This window comes from Leptonychotes weddellii, chromosome 7 (genome assembly GCF_054177405.1).
Source record: "Leptonychotes weddellii isolate Sample4059 chromosome 7, ASM5417740v2, whole genome shotgun sequence".
In the NCBI taxonomy this organism is placed as follows: domain Eukaryota; kingdom Metazoa; phylum Chordata; class Mammalia; order Carnivora; family Phocidae; genus Leptonychotes; species Leptonychotes weddellii.
Window position 1 is genome coordinate 57,147,025 of NC_138375.1, and position 17,769 is coordinate 57,164,793.

General features: G+C 47.5%; 1 long non-coding RNA gene across 1 annotated transcript in view; it reads left to right on the top strand.

Moving 5' to 3' along the window:
* Positions 1–17,769, top strand: part of LOC115942561 (uncharacterized) — a 203,924-nt gene that overhangs the window by 173,397 nt on the left and 12,758 nt on the right. The gene's annotated exons all lie outside the window — the stretch shown is intronic.

Below are 17,769 nucleotides of genomic sequence, written 5' to 3' on the forward strand. Positions count from 1 at the left end.
TGGCATTGAGACAGGTGTTCCTTAACAGGTTTGTTCTCTTCTTCCTTTTTCCTCTTCTAAATATTAAGGAAGAACCCAGATCTTTAGGGGAATCCAGCGATCAGTGATGCAGTGTGAGACCAAAAGGTGGGATGTGAGTGAGAAAGTGCAGGGGTAAGACGTGGTGAACGCCTTACAGTTGAGAAGACTTCAAGATGTCGGGTTGGGAGAGACAACATAAATTGATGTGAGAATCAATTTCAGGAAAACCCATGACAGGGCATAACAAATGTGAAGTGGTGCACAGGGTCCCTTTTAGTTAAGTTGGTGCATCTCTTCTGGAGAGCCTCATCTTAAGCGGTGATGGGTGAGCGCCATTCTCCAGCGCTCTCCATCCCAACGCTGACACGTCATGTCAAAAGGATCTATGTGTGATCTAGGCCTCCCTCCTCCAACTGACTGTGGAAACAGCCTGACACATACACACTTTTTTTAATACTTTAGCATTGAATGAGTACTTCATGAAGAGGGCCTCTGCTAAGCTCTTTGTACTGACCATCTCCTTTTTTTGTTATAATAGCCCTAGAAAGTAGATCATTGTATTGACAGAGGAAAGACATAAGGCTCTGAGGCAGAACACACTTGCCCAAGGTGACAAGGGTAGCAAGTGGCAGAGCTGGCCTTTGACCCAGGCAGCTGGACTTCGGAGTTACTGTTCCAGATCTCAGGTTCAAGCGATGGCTTTCAGCACTCATGCTTCCTGGGTGCGGGAGGAAGGGAAGCAGGGGTCCATGTGGACCTGGTTGCTGAGGAAGACTCTGAGAACACATTGTGACTTTGCCAGACACATTCACAATGAAGGCCTGGATGACCGCAGGAGACAGACTGGGAGGCCAAGAGCTTTCCAGGGGCAACAAGTTGTAATAAACACTGAGAGCAGTGGAAGTGGGCAGCAGAAGTAGGAAGACTGAGGAAGCTTCTGTCCGCAGGCCACAGCATCCCCAGAGAAGCTCTTGCTCCATCACGCAAGCTGGGGAGTGCTGGCGTCATGCAGGCTGGGCAGCGACGGGGTAGGCATGGCAGGGAGTGGGAGGGCCACCTGCCACTTAGAAAGGCAGCTTGAGAGCAGAGGGCTTGGGAGGGGATGCCATCCCTGGAGCCACACCTGGATTTGAGAGCTGGGTCAGCCACTTCCTACCTGGGGACTGAGAAAGTTCCCTTTCACCCTGGGCTGCAGGTTTCTTACTTCTAACATAAGGATAGCGACCCAATGGGATTATCCCTAGGATTAGAGAGAATGCTCACAACATAATAAGCACATTGCCCACCCCCGACGGCCTATAGATGTAAATGTTTGTTCCCTTTGTTAATAATAGTGGTAATGAGTGGTATTAATATGAGTGTCCTTGTTGGTACAGTATTAGTGTAAACTTAGGTTTCCTTTGAATGGCCTTGCCAATTCATAGTGAAAATCAAGAGCACCCACCTCTTTAGATAAAGCTTTCGAATCAACCTCAGAATCGAAGGTGAAGAAAGTTGGTGTGTGTGTGTGTGCACCTGCGCATCTGCATGCACATGCGTGCACCCAGGTGTGTCTTGTGGAGCTGTGGGGTGTCAAACCTGGCAGAAGAATGTGATGGGGCCTTAGACCAGGCACAGTATGTAGCAAGTGCTGTGGGGGCACAAAGGAGGAACTTATTGATGCTGTTAAGGAGTGGACAAGGCTTTCAGAGCATGCGATGTCTGCATTAGCTCTTGGCAGATGGGAAGAAGTCAGCCAGGTAAAGAGGAGAGAGGAATACAAAGGCACGGCATCTTGGCAGAGCTTGCCTGGCTCAAGGAACAAGTTCAGAAGCAGGGTGCTTGGAGGAGGTACCACGGCCCATGGCTGGAAAGGGGGGCCCTCTCCCAACTCCAGCCCGAGCCTGAGTCTTACTTTCTTCCCAGAGGTCCCCCAGGACACTCTGCCATGGTTGGCCCAATGTGGTAGCTCTGTGTTCAGACAGTCACGCATTCCCGGTTAGGTGTCTGTCCCAAGGACCTCGGGAGGGACGAGCATAGGTGAATGAAGCGGGAAGGAGCCAGTAGGCAGGCAAGGACTCAGGGAAGGGAGCCAAGAAGACAATGCTCTTTGAGAGACCAGACCTTTGAGGGCCTACACAGTCTCCGCGGTGAGCCCGGCCAGGGTGACCTCCGGCAGTCTGCACTGTCTCTGTGGACGTGGGCCATGGAAATCCAGGGTGGAGATAGTTCTTGGCGAGGCACATCATGGTCTGGTACATATCATAATTTCCCTTGGAGGCCTCCCTGGGTATGCTGTCTGTCACAGAGAAAGATATCCACAGGGGCCCCCATCACTTCTGACTTGTTTTCCCAAAAGTGCAGCTGGATTTGCTCAGTGCCATCTGCACTATCTCACTGGCCACCCCGCCTGCTCATCTGTTTACAGGCCGTCAGACAGTTGGCCGGGTGAGGGGGACACTATGACCACAGAACGCACAATGTTGACTCCTCCGATGAGAGGACCCTGGGGCCTTTACCTTGCTTGCCCTGGGGTCCCAGCTGAGAGATGGGCCACAAATTAGCTCCACTGTGAGCTTGACCTATGTTAACCACCAGAACTATAATACCATGATGAATTGAGGGTTAGTTAGGTAGCAGGTATCATACAAATATCTCATTGAATCTTGCAACCCTGTGAGATTAGGGCGGGTCATTAATCTCTTCCTCCTGATGGGGAAGCTGAGGCTTAGAGAAGTTGTGTAAATTGCCCAAGGATCCACAGTCAAAGGACAGAGCTGGAAGTAAGCTCCTGGAGGCATGGGACCCTCCAAACAGGAAAGAGCCCCCTCCTCCTGGCATTCAAGGCCCTTTGGGTTGTGTCCTGATCTACCTATCTGGCTTCAGACCCTGCCTGGCCCTCATCCCCACAGCAGATCCATAACGTCCTGCTGGCTGTTTCTGATGCCCTATCTGATTTCCAGCTTCCATGCCTTTGTCCCTGCAGTTTTCCCTGCCCGGCTCTGGGAAGTATCTCAGAGGGACCGCCCCTGGTCTGGAGGGGCAGGAAAGACTTTTTTGTTTTCTCATTTCTAAGGTCCAGCACTGCAGAGTCAGTGATGACATTTTTTTATTCTTAAGATACCTCCTGCTCATTGTTAAAGATTCCCAGAACACAAAGGTGGGTGAAGTCAAACTCGCCTTTCTAATATCTTCACCACCCCAAATTCCAGTCCCTGAGAAAGCCACTGGCAGGTGGTGTGCTGTGTGTCCTCAGATGTTTTCATGCGTGTGAAAAGATGTAATGTAATTATATATATATATTTACACAAATGGGATCAAACCACATTTTGGGAGGCTTTTCTCCATTTGCCTCCCCTGCCCTGGCCCTCCAAGTCTTCTCCATCTCTCTCTGCCCTGCTCTGTGTCTGGGAGGCCAGTCCCTACAGATGGCAGCACCTTGGCTGCCAGGGGCTCTGGCTTCTGAGTGGGGTGGCCAATGGGCAGCACTGGCAAGAGGTAGGAGGACCAGAGGAGAGGAGGCTGAGGTATTTACTCCGTCCTCCCCTTCTACCTCTGCCTTAGCTCCTTGTGGTTCCTGAAGTGGCCAGTCTCCCTGGGGCCACAGGCCATGTTGGAACTTTCTTCCATAGTCCAGCTATCTCTGGACTCCAGTGACCTTAGGCCTTCCCTTGTGCCCTGAGGCCGAGGCGGACGGTGACTGCCTGCTACCCAGGCACTGCACAGCCCCTGTTGGCTCTCCCACCTTCGCCCCAGCACCGTACCATCTTCTCCCTGACACTCCTGTTCACACCCTAGCACGCCCTTCGGTGTGTCTTCTGCTTGCTGCTGGAGCTCTGTGACACACATACCATTCTGGAACTTCTCTGCCCCTTAGCACTGTATTGTGGGCATGTTTTCAATACCTGTAGCTGTGTATCTGTTCTTTTTTAAAAAAATTCTTTATTTAAATTCAATTTAATTAACATAGACTGCATTATAAGTTTCAGGGGTAGAATTCAGTGATTCATCAGTTGTGTACAACGCCCAGTGCTCATCACACCAAGTGCCCTCCTTCATGCCCATCACCCAGTGACCCCATCCCCCACTCACCTCCTCTCCAGCAAGCCTCAGTTTGCTTCCTAGAATTAAGCTCTCTTATGGTTGGCCTCCCTCTCTATTTTCATCTTATTTTATTTTTCCTTAAAGCATGCACGACACTTCTTAACCAACTGAGCCACCCAGGCGCCCAAAGCATGCACGATACTTCTTTCTGGGGAAATTATAATCTAGAGTTTGAGACCCAAAATAAACAGTGACCAAATGGTAGAGAGGACTGTGGAGGGCTTGGGTGAGTTGCCATGACAGAGACGAATAGGGGTGATCTGCTGGCTGGTCTCCTGTCATACTGATGGACCGGAGTCCATTTTGGCCATGTCCAGTGATGGACATTTAGGGTTTGTCCACAGTTTCACTCCCTCCAACAATGCTGCAGCAAACATTCTTATTCCTGCATCTTTGTGCCTTTGTCCCTGTATATCTGGAAGGAACTTTCCAGATGTGGAACTGCTGGGAAGAGGTGTGGGTGGATTTAAAGTTTGCTAGATTCAATAAATGATGCTGAAGGAGCACCTCTTCCTCAGGGTAGCCCATGCAGGATGAAGCCAGACCTTCTTTGCCCTCCAGGGAGCCAGAGGAAGTTCTGTCCAGGAGAGGGCTTGGTGAGAGCAGAGTCTCTTCAGCCTTCCTGGAACCAAAAACCTTATCGCAGACTTTCTCCTTTTATTCAAAGTGGCAATAATGCGACGTGCCTGCCGTCCCTTCTCCTGCCCTCCACAGCTATCTTTCTTCCAAGGAACCTTGGAGTGGGTAGGGGAATGTTGCAAGCAAATACCACAGAGATTTTTTTAAAAATGAGATCCAAGAGAAAAGCCTGGAAGCAATTACTTCTTCAACCTTTCTGGTGATTCTGTTTGAGTAAATGTTTAAAGGGCACCTAGCTTGCGTTAGTTCTCGGCTGGTACCAGGAGAACAAGATGGAGATGTGGTCCCCTCCACTCCCTGAGGAGCTCACAGTCTGGGGAGGAGGGAGGAGGTAATACGCTGTTTCATAAAGCTGTTGAGGGACCTGGTGCATCAGAATTATGTAAGAGCTTTCCAAAAACTCAGGTCCCGGAGGCCCACTCTGGGGACTTCCTGTTCAGCAGGTCTGGAGTGGGGTCTGGGACTCTGTGGGATTCAAAGCCCTCCAGGTGGCTGACATTCAGGGTGGGTTGTGAGCTATAACATGTCCACCCTGGGACATGATGTGGTCACTTGTGAATGTAGGGGAGGCAGGCCTTCATGGTCAAACCTGGTATTTTGTGTGGCCTATAGTTTGCACTTGCACATTTCAAAGAAAAAAAAAAAAGAAGAAGAAGTCAGTTTCCAGCCTCTAGTAATCAGAAAGTATCTCATTAAATTTTGGATTTCATCTCTTTGAAAAACTTGCCATGATACTTGGCCTTTTGGATGGGGCATACATTGTCCATTTTTATGCAAACCCCAGAACTCCCCCGGAGTCTCTCTCTTGTAATACTGTTGCCATATTGTTACTAGATTAACACTACTCTTTGCCTTATGGTAGAATGAAAGGCAAATGAAATTGTGCTGTTATCTACATCAAAAGTCAAAGACTGTAAGACAGATCAAGAAGTCTGGGTGTGTGTGTATGTGTGTGTGTGTCTATTTTTTAGGTGAGAGAGAGCATATTTCTTTATGGAACTGTTCGATGGGCACAACAGATGTGTCAAAGGAATATGAGCTCAGCCCATTTCCTTCATTTATGCTCCCAGCCTGAGCCCCATGTACCAGTGCCAAGAACACCAGATCAGAGGTGCGGGTGGGGGAATCAAGAACCTGGATTCCTCCAGCCCCTTTGGCCATTAACTCACTGTGTCACCTTGGACACAATATTTAATTCATCTTGGTTGCCCTGTAAAACAGCGGTTTTCAACTGGGGGAAATCTTACCCTCTCTCCAAAGGAACAGTCAGTGTTTTGCAGCATATTTTGTTGTGACAATTGGAGGGGAGAAGTTGCCACTGGCATCTAAGCAAAGGCCAGGGATGCTGCTAAACATATTACAATGGACAGGACAGTCCCCCACATGAGAGGGTTATCCTGCCCTAATGTCAACAGTGTTGGGTTGAGAAACTCTATTATAAATGGAGGAGTCCATCCCTTTTAGCTCTGAAAATCTAAAATATTACCCTAGGAAAACACACACACATGCACGCGCGCACACACACACACAGCATACAACTTTCATTTTGGGGGATGGATAAAGCCTCAGGAATAGGTAGAATCTTGAAGGGTGAGTAGGATGAGAGACAGGGAGGGGTGTTCCATTAAGTGGGAGCCATGAGCAGAGGCAGGGGAAGACAAGTGCAGAGCATGGTCATGGTCACAGCATGGTAAGTGGTCTAGTTTGCCTGGTTGTTGTGGGTGGTATAGAAATCCATGCCTGGAGAGGCTGGGGACCAATTGTTTGGGGCAGTATTATCAGTGAATGGGGTGGAATGAAAGTCTGTATGGCTGATCACAAATAGTCCAGCTCTCTCTCCTTCCAGGATATGGTAGGATTGTACTTCCGGCTCAGGTGAAGTCAGGGGATGGCCATGTGACTTGAGTTGGCCATTGAATAGTGACCAGAAGTGGTGAGACTTCAGTGTTGGGTGCAAGTGTTAAAAGCCAGTGCATCCAGTGCATTCTTTGTATTACTCTCTCCTTTACCTCTGGCACAATGACCCTCAACATTCAAGATATTGACTGCTTCATTGGCCTGTAACTCTGAGCAACAAGTATGAGTGTGGATCCTGCCGACTCACAGTAAATATGGACAAGAAGTAACCTTTGTGTTTAGGCTGCTGAGATTTGAAGGTTGTCTGTTACTGGTGCAGAATGTGGCTATGCTGACTGATTTAGATGGAAGTTACTGACGGCAACTGACATGATTGTAGATGGTTAGAGAGATGGCATGAAATTGTACTACATTCCTCAGTGAGAGCACTTAACTATTTGGATAACGTAAGGAGTAAGTATCAGTGTGGAGCTAGACTGCCTTTAACACCTGTCTAATATAATCCTATGCTCCCTTTTTTAACAGAGTGGGCACAGGCTCAAGTTTCTGTATTTAGCTAAAATTTCATAGCATAGTTTTAAAATTACACTTGATTTTAGGGTTGCCTTCTATTTATGGCAAGTTTTCCATTTATGGCAGTGATATAAAATTTTTAAAAACGGTTAAGAAAGCGAGTCATTTTAAAGACTTATATAAAGCCAATAAAACATAGGTGGTACATGCTTACAGCAAAACTCGTAAAGATGGTTTACAAATGACTGAAGTTGGAGAGTAGAGCTCATAGCATGTGGCAAAATTGCTTGCAGAGGTGAAAGGGGTGCATCAAGGCTAAAGGTGTAATCACAAAGACAAGCACTATATCAACAATGATATTTCCAGGCGTTCTTCTAACAACAAAATGAAAGCAGCTATCACACAATATGATTCAGAGGGGCAGAGAATGCACTCCGTGTTCTCCATGCCACCCAGTGCCTGGTGCACAGTAGCTTCCCAACCAGTAACTGTGGAATGAGTGATCCGTGAGCAGAACTTGGTGTAATTCTGTGCTCACTGAGGTGGGTGGGCTGCAGTCTTGGGAAGGCCTTTGCTCTGTTCAGCCTGCTGAAAAGCTTCTGTGAGCCCATCTGGGAGACGAGGCAGAGTGCTAACAGCTCTGAAAACAGAGGGTAGGAAAGTGAGGATCCCTAGGTATTGGGCTTGGGGGATGGGAAGAGGGAGCCATGGAGGCTGGGGCTGCTAGCCAGGAGGAAAGGAATCCCAGGTGGTGTGTGCACATGTGTGGGCAGGGGTGGAATGGGGGGGCAGTTGGAAAGGACCATGAACAGACATTTCTAATAGGAGTTATGCAAAGCCCAGCTCTGACTCAGCAAGGGAGAAGGGGAGATGGCGGAAATGTCCGGGAGGCTTGGGTTTTCCAAAATGCACTAAAAAGGCTATCAGTTAACTGATCATTACTCTCATTATAGCCCCACTTCTCTGCCCAGCTGTAGTGGTTGGGGAAGAAATTGTTCCTGGTGAAATCCATCTTCATTTAAGTCCCAGTCCTGGATGGAGGCAGCATGTTGGCCTACATTGTTTTTCAAGGGCTGTCCAGTGCGTTTCCTTTGGTTTGCCCAAAGCTGTTTCGCAATTGCTGTTAAAAATTATAACTCTGAGGGAGGATTTATAAGGAGCCAAGAGTTTGCCTACTTGGACAACACTGGTGGGCAATGTCCAGCTCAGGCAGTTGTCTCCTGGCTGAGAAGGAATCACACTGCATTCCGGAGGCAGGAGGCCAGCTCCTTTCAACAGAGGATCATGCCTATGTCTTAAGAGCAAAATCATTGCATCCTGGGGTCTCGCGGCCCTTGGAGATTTCCCTGACATGCTCCCTAAAAGATGCTGGGAACACCTGTTGACTATGACATGGCAGGAATAATTGAAAGAGGCTAAACTGTGCTATGAGGAGGGGTCTCTTGGTGAGAAATAGACACGGCAAGTCAACTGGGAAAGCGCCACCAACCAGAGCCTTGGCAAGAGGGAGTCCAGTTCAGCTATTCCCTTTTACTGGAAGGATAGTTGGTAAGTTTCGAGTTTCCCAAACAGAGAAGTATGCAGCTAATTCATTTTACATAACCTGAAACCTCAATCTCAAGATACATTTCATGCGGACATATAAAAGTGTGTGAGCTGGTGCCACCTATGGGCAAGTTGTGGTGCTGCAGCCTAGCTCTATGAGATGCTGGGTCCAGACAAAAAGCACAATGAAGTCAGTACATAAAACGTGCAAGGGAGTTTTTAAAAAAATATATAGTTATAATTGTTTGTTGGCGTAGTTTGTTTTACAAGGAGGTAATAATACAAGCTCTTGGAATTGGAGACAGAAATCATTAAATTGTATGCAAGAGGATAGAGAAAATTGTATTGTAGGAATTTCTTTCAGAAAAAATTCTGTGTGCACAGGAAAGAAATTCTCTGATAAATCTTTTTGGTCGTGGAGTAAGACACCAGAGGCCATGCTCCCAGGAGAGTAGATGGTCTACTGCCTACTAAGGAAGGTGGATCCTGTTAGCTGGCTATAATTGACCTGGATGGGGTAGACAAGGTTGAGGGCAAAGCTGCATTGCTTGACCTAATAGAAAGGAGATGGAGCATTTTCAGGGGAGTATAGAAGAGGAAGATCACCAGGGGAAGCACGAGAGAATGGGAACTGGGAGGATAGGCATGTCTGATGAGGAACAGAGGAAGGGTGTTGTGAGGGGTACAGGGTACCATCTCTCCTGCATTTCCTCCATGGAAAATCTGGTTGGCTTTCTTTGTGGAAAATGGATAAGGGGTGAGAGCCTGGGTTGACCCGAGTTCTTAATAGAATCTTGGACTTGAAAGGGATTTTAGGAGGTCACCAAGCCCATTCCCACCCAAAGTAGAAGCCCCTTCCCTGATCCCCATGGGGGTGTGAGCAGTCTGGTTCAAACACATCCAGGACAGTGGGCTTAGTTCTTCAGGAGGCAGACAGGACCGGCGAGAACTTCTTTGCTTAATTCAGAGGAATTGTGAATATGGAAGTGACTACACTAGGGGAGGGCATAACAGCAAAGTCATCATAGTTACTGGGGCGAGTGTTCTTATTGGTGCCAAGCACTTAACTCACATGATCTCATTAGAACCCCTTGGGAAAGTCGTTCCTTCTGCTTTGGGTATAAAGATGGAGAGGTCTTGCAGGTCCTGCTTGGCCGGCCTGTAGTCGCACAGCGAGTGCGAGGAGGAGCACGCATTTGAACTCTCGTGTCTTGAGCTTGTGGCCCTGTCACCATGGCTTCCCTGTGGGTTTTGCTGGGGAATCAGACCCTGACAACGTGTGTGAGAGAACACGTGTTGTGTAGAGTGTGGACTCAGTGTTGTACCTGACTGAGGTCTCCAAACTCAAGAGGAACAGAACTTCTGAAGTGGTCAAACTGTTTGCAGAGGAAACTTGCAGAGCAGATAATCTCTGAGAAACACTCAAGAGAACTGGGATGATTTCCTTTGGAGAAGGCGGATTGTGTAATGGGTCTTCAGGTTTATGAAGGATTTTTAGAGACAGTGGCCACCAGCTGTTCTTCATCTCTACTCTGGACTAGGGAGGAGGAAATTGGCTTAAACAGCAGCCTGAGACTGTCTATATGGAAGAATTTCCTGACCCTGGAATGGGTCAGTTCAGAATTTAAAAAAAAAAAAAAAGGCCCTTTTTCTGAGGACACCAAATGGAAACAAGCTTCGTCCTGGTGTATGGGGACCACTGAGAAACCAACGCCTTTCTGCCTTACTGGTCAGACTCACTAGGTGTGCCTCAAGATTTTGTCTCTAGAAGCACTCAGGGATGGAGGGGGATGTTGTGGGATCCCTTGAGCATCTTCCCTGACAGCTCCAATCCGGCTGTGCCCCTGTTATGGCCCAGGACCTCTTAATAATGCTGGATCTTGCCAAGCACTAGGGAGTGTGCACAAGTAAGTGCCAAGGCTCTGTGCCACTACTCTGCCCCGGCAGTTTTCTGGTCCCTGGAATGGGCTACGAGTATCTCATGGGATTCTGGGGAGGGGGCAAGGAAATAATTTATGTGTAGGTCTAGCAGAGTGCTTGGCATCTAGTGGTGCTGAGTAAATGAGAGGCTTCTGCTCCCACAACCCAAATCGCTAGAATTTCTGTGAAGTCTAAATAAACTCCATTTTTTGACAGTAAAATGAGTTGATTTTGAGTTAAGTTTTACAAGATTACTGTCAGACCTAGGCAAAGGTTCAAGGCGCACAACTTACGCAGTAGGGGGTAAAGCACGACTTAAAATCCCGCAGCCCTGCTGTATGGATGGAATCCGAATACACAAAGCACCTGGGGCACGGACTTGTGTGCAACTGCCAAATGAATGTGGAGTCTAAGGCTTGTCGTGGGATTTGTTCTCAACTCTTGGCCATACCCAAACCTCCTGGGAGCCCTTCCTGGGCCTCTCAGACTCTGGAGATTTATGGACAACCTGAAGTGGCCTGTATATAGAGGGGAGGAACATCCTCCCTTTTGGCAGACGTGCTAGAAAGGGAGCTTCTGCAACCTCCTCCTTTGCCTTAATTTCCCTGGAGCAGCTACTCTGATTGGCCAGCGCTGGCCAAAGGAGGCGGGATCACTGATGACGTACTACTACGCTGGTGTGTGGCTCCGCCCCTGGCTGGCTGTGTTTTCTGGAAGAAATCTCTGTCGCAGAAGGTGGGTTTAGACTTTCACACCCCCTGACACAGTCTTCCGGGAGGCCAGCCGTTAGGGAGGGGGGCGAATAAATGCTTCCTTAGCCATTAATTAAACCAGGGTTTCTCACTTCAGACCTATTGACCTTTTAGGCGGGAAAATTCTTCCTTGCATACATTATAGGATGTTTAGCACCATTCCTGGCCTCTACCCATTAGATGCCAGTAGCATTCCTACCTCAGTTGTGACAGCCAACAATGTCTCCAGATGTTGCCAGAAGTCTGCTGGCAGGTAAAATCGCCCCTGGTTGAGAGCCAGCCTCTATCAAAGGCTTGGGTCTTGTGTCTGGTATCTGACTCAAAAGAGGGAGAAGGGAATTTTATTCCCACTAACCCTTGAACTCCTCAGCTTTGCTACAGGGTGGCTAAGAGAGAGGCTTTCTTTAGTTTCTTCACAGCAAGAGAGAAACAGCAAGAAATAGTGAACAGGAGCGAGGCAGAAAGGGAAACTGAGGCAGGAGCCAGCAGTGAGTGACTTCCATGAAATTCCCAAAGGTGACGTTCATGTAGGAGCAGAGAAGCTGTCAGGGCCACCCCGTGCCCGGCAAATACGCTGTCTGGGTTGAAAGGGCCGGCTGGTAAATATTAGTGATCATCTCTGCTGCAGCTACCGGGGGACTAAAGTGCGGGGAAAGACACACACTCCCTTGTGCAGAAACTACATTTTTCTTCCCTCTGGCTCCTACCCCAGCAAGACCTGTAAACTGCCCTGGCCGGTCGTTGCCTGCCCAGACCCTCTGCCCCGGGTCATCCACCGCCGCCAACTGCCCTAGTCAATTCCAGGGCTGGTGCAGGAACCCAGGCGCATGGAGACGGGGCAAAGGAAACGAAACTCCCCAGCACTGGGCCATTGAAAATAATCACTGCCTTTTCAACTGCCGACTTTGCCCGGTGCCAAGGCAAGAACTGTCTGTCTCGCCACCTTTCAGTTCTTGTTAAAAAGCAGAAAGCATGTCAGGGCCGGGCCGGGCCACAGGACAGAGAGGGCTTTCTTCGCCGTGCTGGATGAAGCTCAGTGCTTTAATGAAAGCTCTTATTAGCCCCAGCTGGCGTCCCATTTTCCTGAGCTGGAATAAAAAATTGCCTTGGTCATCCTTTCCCAGGCTAATTTCAAAGCATAATTACCATCATCATAATTGATTACTATTTATTTTGGTCATTAATAGTCATCCTCCCCCCCGTTACATGTGGATTAAATGGTCCAAGAATATTTATGGCACGTGGCAGCCGAGTTTGTTTTCTGGGATTCCTCAAGACCCCAGTCCCTTTCAGGGTAACCCCTTGATTTCATGATACCCAGAGAGTCCTTCTCTGGCTTGAATATTCAAACTACTGAGCAGTGGTGACTGGTGAGAGTTGGGATGAAAATTCTGGGGTTCAGAAAAGATGCGGAGAGAGTGCTGGGGGGATAGTAATATCAGAGTGCAAAGGGGTGTGCCCTCCACACTGGTGTTGGAGGTGGGAGGCAAGGGAGGGGGCGCAAGGGTGATAAAATGGACAGTTCTGAGATTGTTGTTTGTTCTCTCTGGCCCCTTGAAGGAGGCAAGCATTCGTGGGCAGTTAATTTGGGAAGAGAATTGTTATATTCTGCCTTCAAGACAGAGAGCTTGGAAGCTGCCAGCGCGTGACTGCAGAGGGATCATAATGTCCCCCAAATAGTCAAGATATGAATATAGCCCCCACTTTGCCAAAACTCTTAAGACTGCATCAAGTGAAAATCCCGGAGGAGGATAGTTTAATTCACACCCACTCTTGAAATGGAGCAATTTTACTTCCATATCGTACCATCTACTGTTCTACCGTTAGGTATTTAGTGCTCCCGAAAGGCTCTGAAGTTACAAAAAGAAAAAAAAAAAAAAGGCAAATAAGTAAGGGTTAAAGGCCTTCAATTTCCCAAAGGCTATTCTCTTACATCTCCTACTAGGCAGACATACGCCATTCAGATGGGAATCTGATTCGGGCTAAAGCAAGGGTATGCCCACCTCTGAGCCATCTAGCTTCTTGATTGGTGGAAGGATGGGTGCCAAGCTCAAATACACCAATCAGAGCTCTTCCCTAGAAGTTTTGAAGCTGGAACCAATAAAAGCACCAGTCCCTTCTTGGCTGGAAGTAAGGAACCATTCACAGACATGAATGAAACCAGCCCATCAGTGGGAAGGATTTGGTCAATATTCAGAGAGAAGCCCATTTCAGAGATGGAGAGAGAGTCCTGGTGACATTTGAGACCCTGCTTTCAGTTATTCCTGAAACGTGGAGGAGGGACACTGAAAAGAGCTAGAAAGTTGTGCCCTGCACCACACCAGAAGGTGCCATTCATATGGCTGCCATGTGATACAGTGGCCCCTGGGGTTGTGCAGTGTGCAGCTTGAACAACTGTACATGGTGACCCCATCTGGAAGTGTCCCTGCCCTTTCTTCAGCTTGCTTGGAGATACTCCAATGCCCTGTTATTAAACTCTTCTTTTTGCCAAATCCATTTTGAATTGGATTTATGCCACTTAAACCAAATGAGATCTAAATAATATGATAATAGTTATCTATAACCACAAAGGAAAAAAAAAAAGCTGTAACCGCCCCCCCCACCCAGCTTATTCTAGATAGCAAGAAAGAAATACCTGTTTTTCTTACCTATTAATCCTCAATTTATTAGTCATTCAGGGAATCAGGGAAGAGGAAAAGAAGAGTAAAAGAAAGTGTGCATCCCTACCCCAGCCACAGTCCTGGGGTGCCAGGCCTTGCAGAGCTGCCAGGCTGTACAGAAGGCGCGTGAATGCAAACAATTTCCGGAAGGCCTTTGGGCTGGCTGTGTGGGAACAGCTGCACAGCTCCTTAATGGGTGTCAATGTCAACGCAGACTCAACATTTTCCAGGGGAATGGGGCTGAGAGAATGCTGTGCTCCAGCCAGACGGTGCCCTGGAGGCGTGGGGGCATGTGGAGAGACAAGGAAGGTTGCCAGGCAGAATAGCTGCACGTTCAGACCCAGGGGACAGAGGATGAGGAAGAGTCTTGAAGAAGCTTTACATTCATAGTTCCTGCATTCCACCCCTGCAAGGGCTTTCTGAGTCTCCCTAGTGAAATATGTAGACACTTAATTTCAGGAGTGAGCAATAATTAAAGGATTTTTTTAGGGATGGGGGGAGGAGGAACACTGGCGGAGTTCTTCATAAGAAAGGCAGAGGGAAGAGAATTCAAACAATCCCAAGGAATGTAAATAAGTGTTCTATAAAGAGACGTGGATGGTGCAGTGGGATTAGTGAGGATTTTGAATTTAGCCTGATGTGGGTTCACGTCCTGGCTTTGTGGGACTGTAGAGAAGCCGCATCAATTCTGGGCGGCTCCATCTCCTCATCAGAAACAGGGATAATAATAGCTAATTGAGTGTGAGTGTAGCACCAGACATAATAAATAAATGTTAATTAGGACTGCAGAGCTAGAGTCACCTAGAAAAACAGTACAGTGCCAGGATGTGAGCTGTTGGGTTTGCTTTTGTTATTATTTTTTCCCCTTACTATGTTTTGGACGCTGTGCTAGGTTCTTATATGCATCTTTTCTAATACAACTTACTTCTTGGCTTTCATCCTCAGGCCAAATGTTTTTGGAAGTATGTAACGTGGTCTGCTTGATGATAGAGAAACTCAGACTCAGTGGCAATTGTTTGGATTTTTTTACCCTGCCCCTGCCCTCTCCACCACCACCTGGCATCTTGTGTATCCTTTGGTTTTGCTTTGTTATTACTGTTTTCATCTTTTTCTCACTGCCCATTTGTCTTAGTTATCCATTGCTGCATAACAAATTATACCAAAACTTAGTGACTTGAAACAAGGAGCGTGCATTATCTCACAGCTTCTGCATCAGGGACTGGAGCATCTGGATGGTTCTAATTCAGTGTGTCATATGAGACTGCAGGCAGCTGTGGGCCCAGGTTTCAGGCACCCGAAGGTTTGCCTGGGGCTGTGGGGTCCTCTTCCAATTCAGCTCAGTCACTGGCTGTTGGCAGAAGGACTCAGTTCTTCCTTACATGGACCTCCCCACAGGTTGCTCGAGCATCCTCACAACACGGCAGTGGGAGCAGCCCCTTGTCTGCACTGTCACCATCTGTATCCAGTTTCAGTTTTGTGCCGTCTACTGTAGAAGTCTCTTAATTCAGCCTTTTGTGATTTCTTACCTAGAGGATCTCCACACTTCCTGTGATATGGTGATTTATAATGAGAAATAGATATCTGGGCTTCCTCCCTCTTCCTGGCACAGAGCTCCCCCAAACCCTTGGAATTTCCTAAGTGAAAAGAGACATGAAGATGAAGAGAGTATCATTTATTATTCATAATGTACCCCTTTCAACCACACCTGGGTTTATGTTAATGTGGTGACTTTTGGAAGGCCCCTAAGGATGGGGGAAACCAATCATAGGTTTAGAGGGTTGGAACTTTCAGCCCCATCCCCCTGACCTCCTGGGAGGGGAGACAAACTAGAGTTGGGCTAATCACCAATGGCTAATGGTTTAATCAGCCATGCCTACATAATGAAGCCTCCACAGAAACCTAAAATGTTCAGAGAGCTTCTAGGATGGTGAACGTGTGGAGGTGTCAGGAGGCTGGTGTACCTGGAGAGGTTATGGAAGCTCCACGTACCCTCCCCCCAACCTTGCCCTTTGCATCGCTTTCTCTGGCTGTGTATTCTTTTTTTTTTTTAAATAAATATGTATATTTATATATCTATAAACATATATATTTTAAGATTTTATTTATTTGAGAGACAGAGAGAGAGAGAGAGAGAGGGCATGAGTGGGGGCAGGGGCAGAGGGAGAGGGAGAAGCAGACTCCCCGCGGAGCAGAGAGCCTGACGTGGGGCTTGATCCTAGGACTCTGAGATCATGACCTCAGTCGAAGGCAGACGCTTAATTGACTGAGCCACCCAGGCGCCCCTGGCTGTTGTATTCTTTATAATAAATTGATAAATGTAAATAAAGTGCCTTCTTGAGTTCTGTGAGGCATTTTAGCAAATTATTGAACCTGAGGAGGGGGTCATGGGAGCCCCTGATTTATAGCCAGTTGATCAGAAGTACAGGAAGCCTGGGATTTGTGATTGGCACCTGAAGTTGGGGGGCAGTCTTATGGAAATGAGCACTTAACCTATGGGATCTGACACTAATTGTAGGTAGATAGTCTCAGAAGTGAATTGAACTGTAGGACACCTGGTTGGTGTCTACATAGAATTGGAGAACTGGTCGGTGAGGGAAAAACCCCACATACCTGGTGTCAGAAGTGTTGTGTGAGTCTAAAGAAACCAGGTTTTCCCAGACATCCTCACAGGGCTTTCTCTTTCCTATCATATGTTGAAGAAGGGTTTCTCAGCCTTGGCCCTAGTGACATTTTGGGCCAGATAGTTGTTAAGTTGTTGAACAAATCCTTTGTTTTTGTCATTCTGTACTCTCTACATCACAGGAAGTTCAGCAGCATCCCTGGTCTTTACCTACTAGATGCCGATACCCCCCGCCCCGCCACGTTGTGACAATCAAAGATACATCCAGACATTGTCAAATGTCCCCTGGGATGGGGGCTGAGGGGGACAAAACTGCCCTTAGTTGAGAACCACTGTGTTAAGCTGACGCTAGAGTTTCATCATAAAGCATGTTAACTATAAAATATACTTAGGGTTCTGTGTGCAATGCACCAGGCTGTTGATGATTGGGCCAGTTTGTGCCTTTCTCTCTCGTTATTATTTTTTTTTCTAGTTGAAGTTATGCATATACACAGTTCAACTAGTTCTACAAGGTTTGTTAAGACAAACAACATTCCTTAGTTCTCCTCCCCTCCCATTTCCCCTTCTCCAGAGATACTGTTTTCAACTCTTTTAATATTTACTCCATATCTCTGTATATACTTGAACTGCTAACTCTGGCCTTTTCAGTTTTTGGCCTTATCCATTAATTTATCCATTAACTGTGGAAGATAAGGACTTATCACTCTTTCCTCCTTTCACTTCCACCACTTCCCACCCCTCCACCCTTCCCATATATTTATATTGTAATTTTGGCTTGATAAGCATTCATTGTTTCTTATATATGTTTATATTTTTTTTAATTTTTTTTTAAAAGATTTTATTTATTTATTTGACAGAGAGAGACACAGCGAGAGAGGGAACACAAGCAGGGGGAGTGGGAGAGGGAGAAGCAGGCTTCCCGTGGAGCAGGGAGCCCGATGTGGGGCTCGATGTGGGGCTCGATGTGGGGCTCGATCCCAGGACCCTGGGATCATGACCTGAGCCGAAGGCAGACGCTTAATGACTGAGCCACCCAGGCGCCCCTCAAGTCAGTGTTTTACTTGGTAAACATGTCTGAGACCATGCATCCCTGGCTGCTAAGCACCATGGCGGACAGGGCTAGAAAGGTAGCAGCTTTATTTTGAGCAGGGGGCAAAGA